Raw genomic sequence first — 14927 nt, forward strand, 5'->3', positions numbered from 1 at the left:
AAGTTCGGCAAGTTGGCTGGGAAAGTTGGCACTTTTCCCCATTCGGCTAAACTCTGAGCCCACAGTGCAGCTCAGATTTTGTCGGGCTCGTTTGGCCCTCCGATGACATCCAGGTCTGGAGGAGGGGGCAGCTTTGTTCTTGGAGATATCCTCGTCCTGCTGGAATTTTTTGTAGGCAAAGGCCCAGGACGGACCACAGGCAACTTAGGCAAGTTGGGTGGGAAAGGTGGCACTTTTCCCCAGGAAGCCAAACTCTAGAGCCCACTTGGCGGAATTCATTGTGTAGGGCACATTTGTCCCTCCGAAGGCAGCCATGTCTGGAGGAGGGGACAGCTTTGGTCTGGGAGAAATCCTCATCCTTCTGGAATTTTTCTAGGCAAAGGCCCAGGACGGGCCACAGGCAAGTTCGTCATATTGCCTGGGAAAGGTGTCACTTTTCCCCAGGAAACCAAACTCAAGAGCCCACTTGGCAGATGTCATTTGGTACTGCAAGTTTGGCGCTCCGATGGCATCCAGGTTTGGAGGAGGGGGCAGCTTTGGTCTGGGAGATATCCTCATCCTTCTGGAATTTTTCTAAGCAAAGGCCCAGGACGAGGCACAGGCATGTTAAGCAAGTTGGCTGGGAATGGTGGCACTTTTCCCCAGGAAGCCAAACTATGAGCCCACTTGGCAGATGTCTTTTTGTAGGGCACGTTTGTCCCTCCGGTGGCTGCCAGATCTGGAGGAGGGGTCCGCATTGGTCTGGGAGAAATCCTCGTCCTGCTGGAATTTTTCTAGGCAAAGGCCCAGGACTTCCAAAAGGCCAGTTCGGCAAGTTGACTGGGAAAGGTGGCACTTTTCCCCATTAGGCTAAACTCTGAGCCCACAATGCATCTGACATTTTGTCGGGCACATTTGGCCCTCCGAAGGCAGTCATGTCTGGAGGAGGGGGCAGCTTTGGTCTGGAAGAAATCCTCGCCCTTCTGGAATTTTTCTAGGCAAAGGCCCAGGACGGGCCACAGGCAAGTTCGGCATGTTGCCTGGGAAAGGTGTCACTTTTCCCCAGGAAGCCAAACTCAAGAGCCCACTTGGCAGATGTCATTTTGTATGGCACGTTTGGCCCACCAATGGCAGCCAGGTTTGGAGGAGGGGGCAGCTTTGGTCTGGGAGAAATCCTCGTCCTTCTGGAATTTTTCTAGGCAAAGGCCCAGGACGGGCCACAGGCAAGTTCGGCATTTTGGCTGGTAATGGTAGCACTTTTCCCCAGGAACACAAACTCAAGAGCCCACAATGCATATGACATTTCCTCGGGCACTTTTGGCGCTCCGATGGCATCCAGGTCTCGAGGACGGGGTAGCTTTGGTCTGGGAGAAATCCTCGTCCTGCTGGAATTTTTCTAGGCAAAGGCCCAGGACTTCCAAAAGGCCAGTTCGGCAAGTTGACTGGGAAAGGTGGCACTATTCCCCATTAGGCTAAACTCTGAGCCCACAATGCATCTGACATTTTGTCGGGCACATTTGGCCCTCCGAAGGCAGTCATGTCTGGAGGAGGGGGCAGCTTTGTTCTGGGAGAAATCCTCGTCCTTCTGGAATTTTTCTAGGCAAAGGCCCAGGAAGGGCCACAGGCAAGTTCGGCAAGTGGTCTGGGAAAGGTGTCACTTTTCCCCAGGAAGCCAAACTCAAGAGCCCACTTGGCAGATGTCATTTGGTACTGCAAGTTTGGCCCTCCAATGGCAGCCAGGTTTGGAGGAGGGGGCAGCTTTGGTCTGGGAGAAATCCTCGTCCTTGTGGAATTTTTCTAGGCAAAGGCCCAGGACGGGCCACAGGCAAGTAAGGCAAGTTGGCTGGGAATGGTGGCACTTTTCTCCATTAGGACAAACTCTGATCCCACACTGCATATGACATTTTGTTGGGTACGTATGGGCCTCCAATGGCATTCAGGTCTGGAGGAGGTGTCAGCTTTGGTCTGGGAGAAATCCTCGTCCTTCTGGAATTTTTCTAGGCAAAGGCCCAGGACTTCCACAGGCAACTTAGGCAAGTTGGCTGGGAAAGGTGTCACTTTTCCCCAGGAAGCACAGCTCAAGAGCCCACTTGGCAGATATCATTTTGTCGGGCACGTTTGGCACTCTGATGACAACCAGGATTAGAGTAGGGGACAGCATTGGCCTGGGAGAAATCCTTGTCCTTCTGGAATTTTTCTAGGCAAAGGCCCAGGACGGGTCACAGGCAAGTTCGGCAAGTTGGCTGGGAAAGGTGGCACTTTTCCCCATTCGGCTAAACTCTGAGCCCACAGTGCAGCTCAGATTTTGTCGGGCACGTTTGGCCCTCCGATGACATCCAGGTCTGGAGGAGGGGGCAGCTTTGTTCTCGGAGATATCCTCGTCCTGCTGGAATTTTTTGTAGGCAAAGGCCCAGGACGGACCACAGGCAACTTAGGCAAGTTGGGTGGGAAAGGTGGCACTTTTCCCCAGGAAGCCAAACTCTAGAGCCCACTTGGCGGAATTCATTGTGTAGGGCACATTTGTCCCTCCGAAGGCAGCCGTGTCTGGAGGAGGGGACAGCTTTGGTCTGGGAGAAATCCTCGTCCTTCTGGAATTTTTCTAGGCAAAGGCCCAGGACGGGCCACAGGCAAGTTCGTCATATTGCCTGGGAAAGGTGTCACTTTTCCCCAGGAAGCCAAACTCAAGAGCCCACTTGGCAGATGTCATTTGGTACTGCAAGTTTGGCGCTCCGATGGCATCCAGGTTTGGAGGAGGGGGCAGCTTTGGTCTGGGAGATATCCTCATCCTTCTGGAATTTTTCTAAGCAAAGGCCCAGGACGAGGCACAGGCATGTTAAGCAAGTTGGCTGGGAATGGTGGCACTTTTCCCCAGGAAGCCAAACTCAAGAACCCACTTGGCAGAAGTTATTTTGTAGGGCAGTTTTGGGCCTCCGATGGCAGCCAGGTCTGGAGGAGGGGGCAGCTTTGGCCTGGGAGAAATCCTCGTCCTACGGGAAATTTTTCTAGGCAAAGGCCCAGGACGGGTCACAGGTAAGCTAGGCAAGTTGGCTTGGAAAGGTGGCACTTTTTCCCTTAGGCTAGACTCTGCGCCCACAATGCATATGACATTTTGTTGGGCACGTATGGGCCTCCAATGGCATCCAGGTCTTTAGGAGGGGGCAGGTTTGTTCTGGGAGAAATCCTCGTCCTTCTGGAATTTTTCTAGGCAAAGGCCCAGGACGGGCCACAGGCAACTTAGGCAAGTTGGGTGGGAAAGGTGTCACTTTTCCCCAGGAAGCACAGCTCAAGAGCCCACTTGGCAGATATCATTTTGTCGGGCACGTTTGGCACTCTGATGACAACCAGGATTAGAGTAGGGGACAGCATTGGCCTGGGAGAAATCCTTGTCCTTCTGGAATTTTTCTAGGCAAAGGCCCAGGACGGGTCACAGGCAAGTTCGGCAAGTTGGCTGGGAAAGGTGGCACTTTTCCCCATTCGGCTAAACTCTGAGCCCACAGTGCAGCTCAGATTTTGTCGGGCACGTTTGGCCCTCCGATGACATCCAGGTCTGGAGGAGGGGGCAGCTTTGTTCTCGGAGATATCCTCGTCCTGCTGGAATTTTTTGTAGGCAAAGGCCCAGGACGGACCACAGGCAACTTAGGCAAGTTGGGTGGGAAAGGTGGCACTTTTCCCCAGGAAGCCAAACTCTAGAGCCCACTTGGCGGAATTCATTGTGTAGGGCACATTTGTCCCTCCGAAGGCAGCCGTGTCTGGAGGAGGGGACAGCTTTGGTCTGGGAGAAATCCTCGTCCTTCTGGAATTTTTCTAGGCAAAGGCCCAGGACGGGCCACAGGCAAGTTCGTCATATTGCCTGGGAAAGGTGTCACTTTTCCCCAGGAAGCCAAACTCAAGAGCCCACTTGGCAGATGTCATTTGGTACTGCAAGTTTGGCGCTCCGATGGCATCCAGGTTTGGAGGAGGGGGCAGCTTTGGTCTGGGAGATATCCTCATCCTTCTGGAATTTTTCTAAGCAAAGGCCCAGGACGAGGCACAGGCATGTTAAGCAAGTTGGCTGGGAATGGTGGCACTTTTCCCCAGGAAGCCAAACTCAAGAACCCACTTGGCAGAAGTTATTTTGTAGGGCAGTTTTGGGCCTCCGATGGCAGCCAGGTCTGGAGGAGGGGGCAGCTTTGGCCTGGGAGAAATCCTCGTCCTACGGGAAATTTTTCTAGGCAAAGGCCCAGGACGGGTCACAGGTAAGCTAGGCAAGTTGGCTTGGAAAGGTGGCACTTTTTCCCTTAGGCTAGACTCTGCGCCCACAATGCATATGACATTTTGTTGGGCACGTATGGGCCTCCAATGGCATCCAGGTCTTTAGGAGGGGGCAGGTTTGTTCTGGGAGAAATCCTCGTCCTTCTGGAATTTTTCTAGGCAAAGGCCCAGGACGGGCCACAGGCAACTTAGGCAAGTTGGGTGGGAAAGGTGTCACTTTTCCCCAGGAAGCACAGCTCAAGAGCCCACTTGGCAGATATCATTTTGTCGGGCACGTTTGGCACTCTGATGACAGCCAGGATTAGAGTAGGGGACAGCATTGGCCTGGGAGAAATCCTTGTCCTTCTGGAATTTTTCTAGGCAAAGGCCCAGGACGGGTCACAGGCAAGTTCGGCAAGTTGGCTGGGAAAGGTGGCACTTTTCCCCATTCGGCTAAACTCTGAGCCCACAGTGCAGCTCAGATTTTGTCGGGCACGTTTGGCCCTCCGATGACATCCAGGTCTGGAGGAGGGGGCAGCTTTGTTCTCGGAGATATCCTCGTCCTGCTGGAATTTTTTGTAGGCAAAGGCCCAGGACGGACCACAGGCAACTTAGGCAAGTTGGGTGGGAAAGGTGGCACTTTTCCCCAGGAAGCCAAACTCTAGAGCCCACTTGGCGGAATTCATTGTGTAGGGCACATTTTTCCCTCCGAAGGCAGCCGTGTCTGGAGGAGGGGACAGCATTGGTCTGGGAGAAATCCTCGTCCTTCTGGAATTTTTCTAGGCAAAGGCCCAGGACGGGCCCCAGGCAAGTTCGTCATATTGCCTGGGAAAGGTGTCACTTTTCCCCAGGAAGCCAAACTCAAGAGCCCACTTGGCAGATGTCATTTGGTACTGCAAGTTTGGCGCTCCAATGGCATCCAGGTTTGGAGGAGGGGGCAGCTTTGGTCTGGGAGATATCCTCATCCCTCTGGAATTTTTCTAAGCAAAGGCCCAGGACGAGGCACAGGCATGTTAAGCAAGTTGGCTGGGAATGGTGGCACTTTTCCCCAGGAAGCCAAACTATGAGCCCACTTGGCAGATGTCTTTTTGTAGGGCACGTTTGTCCCTCCGGTGGCTGCCAGGTATGGAGGAGGGGTCCGCATTGGTCTGGGAGAAATCCTCGTCCTGCTGGAATTTTTCTAGGCAAAGGCCCAGGACTTCCAAAAGGCAAGTTCGGCAAGTTGACTGGGAAAGGTGGCACTTTTCCACATTAGGCTAAACTCTGAGCCCACAATGCATCTGACATTTTGTCGGGCACATTTGGCCCTCCGAAGGCAGCCATGTCTGGAGGAGGGGGCAGCTTTGGTCTGGGAGAAATCCTCGTCCTTCTGGAATTTTTCTAGGCAAAGGCCCAGGACGGGCCACAGGCAAGTTCGGCATTTTGGCTGGTAATGGTATCACTTTTCCCCAGGAACACAAACTCAAGAGCCCACAATGCATATGGCATTTTGTCGGGCACGTTTGGCGCTCCGATGGCATCCAGGTCTGGAGTAAGGGGCAGCTTTGTTCTGGGAGAAATCCTCGTCCTTCTGGAAATTTTTCTAGGCAAAGGCCCAGGACTGCCAAAAGGCAAGTTAAGCAAGTTGGCTGGGAAAGGTGGCACTTTTCCCCAGGAAGCCAAACTCAAGAACCCACTTGGCAGAAGTTATTTTGTAGGGCAGTTTTGGGCCTCCGATGGCAGCCAGGTCTGGAGGAGGGGGCAGCTTTGGCCTGGGAGAAATCCTCGTCCTACGGGAAATTTTTCTAGGCAAAGGCCCAGGACGGGTCACAGGTAAGCTAGGCAAGTTGGCTTGGAAAGGTGGCACTTTTTCCCTTAGGCTAAACTCTGCGCCCACAATGCATATGACATTTTGTTGGGCACGTATGGGCCTCCAATGGCATCCAGGTCTTTAGGAGGGGGCAGGTTTGTTCTGGGAGAAATCCTCGTCCTTCTGGAATTTTTCTAGGCAAAGGCCCAGGACGGGCCACAGGCAACTTAGGCAAGTTGGCTGGGAATGGTGGCACTTTTCTCCATTAAGACAAACTCTGATCCCACACTGCATATGACATTTTGTTGGGCACGTATGGGCCTCCAATGGCATCCAGGTCTGGAGGAGGTGTCAGCTTTGGTCTGGGAGAAATCCTCGTCCTTCTGGAATTTTTCTAGGCAAAGGCCCAGTACGGGCCACAGGCAACTTAGGCAAGTTGGGTGGGAAAGGTGTCACTTTTCCCCAGGAAGCACAGCTCAAGAGCCCACTTGGCAGATATCATTTTGTCGGGCACGTTTGGCACTCTGATGACAGCCAGGATTAGAGTAGGGGACAGCATTGGCCTGGGAGAAATGCTTGTCCTTCTGGAATTTTTCTAGGCAAAGGCCCAGGACGGGTCACAGGCAAGTTCGGCAAGTTGGCTGGGAAAGTTGGCACTTTTCCCCATTCGGCTAAACTCTGAGCCCACAGTGCAGCTCAGATTTTGTCGGGCTCGTTTGGCCCTCTGATGACATCCAGGTCTGGAGGAGGGGGCAGCTTTGTTCTTGGAGATATCCTCGTCCTGCTGGAATTTTTTGTAGGCAAAGGCCCAGGACGGACCACAGGCAACTTAGGCAAGTTGGGTGGGAAAGGTGGCACTTTTCCCCAGGAAGCCAAACTCTAGAGCCCACTTGGCGGAATTCATTGTGTAGGGCACATTTGTCCCTCCGAAGGCAGCCATGTCTGGAGGAGGGGACAGCTTTGGTCTGGGAGAAATCCTCATCCTTCTGGAATTTTTCTAGGCAAAGGCCCAGGACGGGCCACAGGCAAGTTCGTCATATTGCCTGGGAAAGGTGTCACTTTTCCCCAGGAAGCCAAACTCAAGAGCCCACTTGGCAGATGTCATTTGGTACTGCAAGTTTGGCGCTCCGATGGCATCCAGGTTTGGAGGAGGGGGCAGCTTTGGTCTGGGAGATATCCTCATCCTTCTGGAATTTTTCTAAGCAAAGGCCCAGGACGAGGCACAGGCATGTTAAGCAAGTTGGCTGGGAATGGTGGCACTTTTCCCCAGGAAGCCAAACTATGAGCCCACTTGGCAGATGTCTTTTTGTAGGGCACGTTTGTCCCTCCGGTGGCTGCCAGATCTGGAGGAGGGGTCCGCATTGGTCTGGGAGAAATCCTCGTCCTGCTGGAATTTTTCTAGGCAAAGGCCCAGGACTTCCAAAAGGCCAGTTCGGCAAGTTGACTGGGAAAGGTGGCACTTTTCCCCATTAGGCTAAACTCTGAGCCCACAATGCATCTGACATTTTGTCGGGCACATTTGGCCCTCCGAAGGCAGTCATGTCTGGAGGAGGGGGCAGCTTTGGTCTGGAAGAAATCCTCGCCCTTCTGGAATTTTTCTAGGCAAAGGCCCAGGACGGGCCACAGGCAAGTTCGGCATGTTGCCTGGGAAAGGTGTCACTTTTCCCCAGGAAGCCAAACTCAAGAGCCCACTTGGCAGATGTCATTTTGTATGGCACGTTTGGCCCACCAATGGCAGCCAGGTTTGGAGGAGGGGGCAGCTTTGGTCTGGGAGAAATCCTCGTCCTTCTGGAATTTTTCTAGGCAAAGGCCCAGGACGGGCCACAGGCAAGTTCGGCATTTTGGCTGGTAATGGTAGCACTTTTCCCCAGGAACACAAACTCAAGAGCCCACAATGCATATGACATTTCCTCGGGCACTTTTGGCGCTCCGATGGCATCCAGGTCTCGAGGACGGGGTAGCTTTGGTCTGGGAGAAATCCTCGTCCTGCTGGAATTTTTCTAGGCAAAGGCCCAGGACTTCCAAAAGGCCAGTTCGGCAAGTTGACTGGGAAAGGTGGCACTATTCCCCATTAGGCTAAACTCTGAGCCCACAATGCATCTGACATTTTGTCGGGCACATTTGGCCCTCCGAAGGCAGTCATGTCTGGAGGAGGGGGCAGCTTTGTTCTGGGAGAAATCCTCGTCCTTCTGGAATTTTTCTAGGCAAAGGCCCAGGAAGGGCCACAGGCAAGTTCGGCAAGTGGTCTGGGAAAGGTGTCACTTTTCCCCAGGAAGCCAAACTCAAGAGCCCACTTGGCAGATGTCATTTGGTACTGCAAGTTTGGCCCTCCAATGGCAGCCAGGTTTGGAGGAGGGGGCAGCTTTGGTCTGGGAGAAATCCTCGTCCTTGTGGAATTTTTCTAGGCAAAGGCCCAGGACGGGCCACAGGCAAGTAAGGCAAGTTGGCTGGGAATGGTGGCACTTTTCTCCATTAGGACAAACTCTGATCCCACACTGCATATGACATTTTGTTGGGTACGTATGGGCCTCCAATGGCATTCAGGTCTGGAGGAGGTGTCAGCTTTGGTCTGGGAGAAATCCTCGTCCTTCTGGAATTTTTCTAGGCAAAGGCCCAGGACTTCCACAGGCAACTTAGGCAAGTTGGCTGGGAAAGGTGTCACTTTTCCCCAGGAAGCACAGCTCAAGAGCCCACTTGGCAGATATCATTTTGTCGGGCACGTTTGGCACTCTGATGACAACCAGGATTAGAGTAGGGGACAGCATTGGCCTGGGAGAAATCCTTGTCCTTCTGGAATTTTTCTAGGCAAAGGCCCAGGACGGGTCACAGGCAAGTTCGGCAAGTTGGCTGGGAAAGGTGGCACTTTTCCCCATTCGGCTAAACTCTGAGCCCACAGTGCAGCTCAGATTTTGTCGGGCACGTTTGGCCCTCCGATGACATCCAGGTCTGGAGGAGGGGGCAGCTTTGTTCTCGGAGATATCCTCGTCCTGCTGGAATTTTTTGTAGGCAAAGGCCCAGGACGGACCACAGGCAACTTAGGCAAGTTGGGTGGGAAAGGTGGCACTTTTCCCCAGGAAGCCAAACTCTAGAGCCCACTTGGCGGAATTCATTGTGTAGGGCACATTTGTCCCTCCGAAGGCAGCCGTGTCTGGAGGAGGGGACAGCTTTGGTCTGGGAGAAATCCTCGTCCTTCTGGAATTTTTCTAGGCAAAGGCCCAGGACGGGCCACAGGCAAGTTCGTCATATTGCCTGGGAAAGGTGTCACTTTTCCCCAGGAAGCCAAACTCAAGAGCCCACTTGGCAGATGTCATTTGGTACTGCAAGTTTGGCGCTCCGATGGCATCCAGGTTTGGAGGAGGGGGCAGCTTTGGTCTGGGAGATATCCTCATCCTTCTGGAATTTTTCTAAGCAAAGGCCCAGGACGAGGCACAGGCATGTTAAGCAAGTTGGCTGGGAATGGTGGCACTTTTCCCCAGGAAGCCAAACTCAAGAACCCACTTGGCAGAAGTTATTTTGTAGGGCAGTTTTGGGCCTCCGATGGCAGCCAGGTCTGGAGGAGGGGGCAGCTTTGGCCTGGGAGAAATCCTCGTCCTACGGGAAATTTTTCTAGGCAAAGGCCCAGGACGGGTCACAGGTAAGCTAGGCAAGTTGGCTTGGAAAGGTGGCACTTTTTCCCTTAGGCTAGACTCTGCGCCCACAATGCATATGACATTTTGTTGGGCACGTATGGGCCTCCAATGGCATCCAGGTCTTTAGGAGGGGGCAGGTTTGTTCTGGGAGAAATCCTCGTCCTTCTGGAATTTTTCTAGGCAAAGGCCCAGGACGGGCCACAGGCAACTTAGGCAAGTTGGGTGGGAAAGGTGTCACTTTTCCCCAGGAAGCACAGCTCAAGAGCCCACTTGGCAGATATCATTTTGTCGGGCACGTTTGGCACTCTGATGACAGCCAGGATTAGAGTAGGGGACAGCATTGGCCTGGGAGAAATCCTTGTCCTTCTGGAATTTTTCTAGGCAAAGGCCCAGGACGGGTCACAGGCAAGTTCGGCAAGTTGGCTGGGAAAGGTGGCACTTTTCCCCATTCGGCTAAACTCTGAGCCCACAGTGCAGCTCAGATTTTGTCGGGCACGTTTGGCCCTCCGATGACATCCAGGTCTGGAGGAGGGGGCAGCTTTGTTCTCGGAGATATCCTCGTCCTGCTGGAATTTTTTGTAGGCAAAGGCCCAGGACGGACCACAGGCAACTTAGGCAAGTTGGGTGGGAAAGGTGGCACTTTTCCCCAGGAAGCCAAACTCTAGAGCCCACTTGGCGGAATTCATTGTGTAGGGCACATTTTTCCCTCCGAAGGCAGCCGTGTCTGGAGGAGGGGACAGCATTGGTCTGGGAGAAATCCTCGTCCTTCTGGAATTTTTCTAGGCAAAGGCCCAGGACGGGCCCCAGGCAAGTTCGTCATATTGCCTGGGAAAGGTGTCACTTTTCCCCAGGAAGCCAAACTCAAGAGCCCACTTGGCAGATGTCATTTGGTACTGCAAGTTTGGCGCTCCAATGGCATCCAGGTTTGGAGGAGGGGGCAGCTTTGGTCTGGGAGATATCCTCATCCCTCTGGAATTTTTCTAAGCAAAGGCCCAGGACGAGGCACAGGCATGTTAAGCAAGTTGGCTGGGAATGGTGGCACTTTTCCCCAGGAAGCCAAACTATGAGCCCACTTGGCAGATGTCTTTTTGTAGGGCACGTTTGTCCCTCCGGTGGCTGCCAGGTATGGAGGAGGGGTCCGCATTGGTCTGGGAGAAATCCTCGTCCTGCTGGAATTTTTCTAGGCAAAGGCCCAGGACTTCCAAAAGGCAAGTTCGGCAAGTTGACTGGGAAAGGTGGCACTTTTCCACATTAGGCTAAACTCTGAGCCCACAATGCATCTGACATTTTGTCGGGCACATTTGGCCCTCCGAAGGCAGCCATGTCTGGAGGAGGGGGCAGCTTTGGTCTGGGAGAAATCCTCGTCCTTCTGGAATTTTTCTAGGCAAAGGCCCAGGACGGGCCACAGGCAAGTTCGGCATTTTGGCTGGTAATGGTATCACTTTTCCCCAGGAACACAAACTCAAGAGCCCACAATGCATATGGCATTTTGTCGGGCACGTTTGGCGCTCCGATGGCATCCAGGTCTGGAGTAAGGGGCAGCTTTGTTCTGGGAGAAATCCTCGTCCTTCTGGAAATTTTTCTAGGCAAAGGCCCAGGACTGCCAAAAGGCAAGTTAAGCAAGTTGGCTGGGAAAGGTGGCACTTTTCCCCAGGAAGCCAAACTCAAGAACCCACTTGGCAGAAGTTATTTTGTAGGGCAGTTTTGGGCCTCCGATGGCAGCCAGGTCTGGAGGAGGGGGCAGCTTTGGCCTGGGAGAAATCCTCGTCCTACGGGAAATTTTTCTAGGCAAAGGCCCAGGACGGGTCACAGGTAAGCTAGGCAAGTTGGCTTGGAAAGGTGGCACTTTTTCCCTTAGGCTAAACTCTGCGCCCACAATGCATATGACATTTTGTTGGGCACGTATGGGCCTCCAATGGCATCCAGGTCTTTAGGAGGGGGCAGGTTTGTTCTGGGAGAAATCCTCGTCCTTCTGGAATTTTTCTAGGCAAAGGCCCAGGACGGGCCACAGGCAACTTAGGCAAGTTGGGTGGGAAAGGTGTCACTTTTCCCCAGGAAGCACAGCTCAAGAGCCCACTTGGCAGATATCATTTTGTCGGGCACGTTTGGCACTCTGATGACAACCAGGATTAGAGTAGGGGACAGCATTGGCCTGGGAGAAATCCTTGTCCTTCTGGAATTTTTCTAGGCAAAGGCCCAGGACGGGTCACAGGCAAGTTCGGCAAGTTGGCTGGGAAAGGTGGCACTTTTCCCCATTCGGCTAAACTCTGAGCCCACAGTGCAGCTCAGATTTTGTCGGGCTCGTTTGGCCCTCCGATGACATCCAGGTCTGGAGGAGGGGGCAGCTTTGTTCTTGGAGATATCCTCGTCCTGCTGGAATTTTTTGTAGGCAAAGGCCCAGGACGGACCACAGGCAACTTAGGCAAGTTGGGTGGGAAAGGTGGCACTTTTCCCCAGGAAGCCAAACTCTAGAGCCCACTTGGCGGAATTCATTGTGTAGGGCACATTTGTCCCTCCGAATGCAGCCATGTCTGGAGGAGGGGACAGCTTTGGTCTGGGAGAAATCCTCGTCCTTCTGGAATTTTTCTAGGCAAAGGCCCAGGACGGGCCACAGGCAAGTTCGGCAATTTGGCTGGAAATGGTAGCACTTTTCCCCTGGAACACAAACTCAAGAGCCCACAATGCATATGACATTTTGTCGGGCACGTTTGCCGCGCCGATGGCATCCAGGTCTTGAGGAGGGGGCAGCTTTGGTCTGGGAGAAATCCTCGTCCTTCTGGAATTTTTCTAGGCAAAGGCCCAGGACGGGCCACAGGCAAGTTCGGCAAGTTGGCTGGGAATGGGGGCAGTTTTCCCCATTAAGCTAAACTCTGAGCCCACAATGTAGATGTCATTTGGTATGGCAATTTGGCCCTCCAATGGCAGACAGGTCTGCAGGAGGAGGCAGCTTTGGTCTGGGAGAAATCCTCGTCCTTCTGGAATTTTTCTAGGCAAAGGCCCAGGACGGGCCACAGGCAAGTTAGGCAAGTTGACTGGGAAAGGAGTCATTTTTCCCGAGGAAGCCAAAGTCAGGAGCCCACTTGGCAGACGTCTTTTTGTAGTGCACGTTTGGCCCTCCGATGTCAGCCAGGTTTGGAGGAGGGGGCACCTTTGTTCTGGGAGAAATCCTCGTCCTTCTGGAAATTTTCTAGTCAAAGACCCAGGACGGGCCACAGGCAAGTTCGGCAAGTTGGCTGGGAATGGTTGCACTTTTCCCCAGGAAGCCAAACGAAGAGCCCGCAATGCATACGTCATTTTGTAGGCCACGTTTGGCGCTCCGATGGCATCCAGATCTGGATGAGGGGGCAGCTTTGGTCTGGGAGTAATCCTCGTCCTTCTGGAATTTTTCTAGGCAAAGGCCCAGGACGCGCCACAGGCCAGTTAGGCAAGTTGTCTGGGAAAGGAATCATTTTTCCCCAGGAAGCCAAACTCAAGAGCCCACAATGCATATGGCATTTTGTCGGGCACGTTTGGTGCTCCGATGGCATCCAGGTCTGGAGTAAGGGGCAGCTTTGTTCTGGGAGAAATCCTCGTCCTTCTGGAAATTTTTCTAGGCAAAGGCCCAGGACTGCCAAAAGGCAAGTTAAGCAAGTTGGCTGGGAAAGGTGGCACTTTTCCCCAGGAAGCCAAACTCAAGAACCCACTTGGCAGAAGTTATTTTGTAGGGCAGTTTTGGGCCTCCGATGGCAGCCAGGTCTGGAGGAGGGGGCAGCTTTGGCCTGGGAGAAATCCTCGTCCTACGGGAAATTTTTCTAGGCAAAGGCCCAGGACGGGTTACAGGTAAGCTAGGCAAGTTGGCTTGGAAAGGTGGCACTTTTTCCCTTAGGCTAAACTCTGAGCCCACAATGCATATGACATTTTGTCGGGCACGTCTGGCCCTCCAATGTCATCCAGGTCTTTAGGAGGGGGTAGGTTTGTTCTGGGAGAAATCCTCGTCCTTGTGGAATTTTTCTAGGCAAAGGCCCAGGACGGGCCACAGGCAAGTAAGGCAAGTTGGCTGGGAATGGTGGCACTTTTCTCCATTAAGACAAACTCTGATCCCACACTGCATATGACATTTTGTTGGGCACGTATGGGCCTCCAATGGCATCCAGGTCTGGAGGAGGTGTCAGCTTTGGTCTGGGAGAAATCCTCGTCCTTCTGGAATTTTTCTAGGCAAAGGCCCAGGACGGGCCACAGGCAACTTAGGCAAGTTGGCTGGGAAAGGTGTCACTTTTCCCCAGGAAGCACAGCTCAAGAGCCCACTTGGCAGATATCATTTTGTCGGGCACGTTTGGCACTCTGATGACAGCCAGGATTAGAGTAGGGGACAGCATTGGCCTGGGAGAAATCCTTGTCCTTCTGGAATTTTTCTAGGCAAAGGCCCAGGACGGGTCACAGGCAAGTTCGGCAAGTTGGCTGGGAAAGTTGGCACTTTTCCCCATTCGGCTAAACTCTGAGCCCACAGTGCAGCTCAGATTTTGTCGGGCTCGTTTGGCCCTCCGATGACATCCAGGTCTGGAGGAGGGGGCAGCTTTGTTCTTGGAGATATCCTCGTCCTGCTGGAATTTTTTGTAGGCAAAGGCCCAGGACGGACCACAGGCAACTTAGGCAAGTTGGGTGGGAAAGGTGGCACTTTTCCCCAGGAAGCCAAACTCTAGAGCCCACTTGGCGGAATTCATTGTGTAGGGCACATTTGTCCCTCCGAAGGCAGCCATGTCTGGAGGAGGGGACAGCTTTGGTCTGGGAGAAATCCTCGTCCTTCTGGAATTTTTCTAGGCAAAGGCCCAGGACGGGCCACAGGCAAGTTCGTCATATTGCCTGGGAAAGGTGTCACTTTTCCCCAGGAAGCCAAACTCAAGAGCCCACTTGGCAGATGTCATTTTGGTACTGCAAGTTTGGCCCTCCAATGGCAGCCAGGTTTGGAGGAGGGGGCAGCTTTGGTCTGGGAGAAATCCTCGTCCTTGTGGAATTTTTCTAGGCAAAGGCCCAGGACGAGGCACAGGCAAGTAAGGCAAGTTGGCTGGGAATGGTGGCACTTTTCTCCATTAAGACAAACTCTGATCCCACACTGCATATGACATTTTGTTGGGCACGTATGGGCCTCCAATGGCATCCAGGTCTGGAGGAGGTGTCAGCTTTGGTCTGGGAGAAATCCTCGTCCTTCTGGAATTTTTCTAGGCAAAGGCCCAGGACGGGCCACAGGCAACTTAGGCAAGTTGGGTGGGAAAGGTGTCACTTTTCCCCAGGAAGCACAGCTCAAGAGCCCACTTGGCAGATAT

Source organism: Cinclus cinclus, chromosome 2 (genome assembly GCF_963662255.1).
Source record: "Cinclus cinclus chromosome 2, bCinCin1.1, whole genome shotgun sequence".
In the NCBI taxonomy this organism is placed as follows: Eukaryota; Metazoa; Chordata; class Aves; order Passeriformes; family Cinclidae; genus Cinclus; species Cinclus cinclus.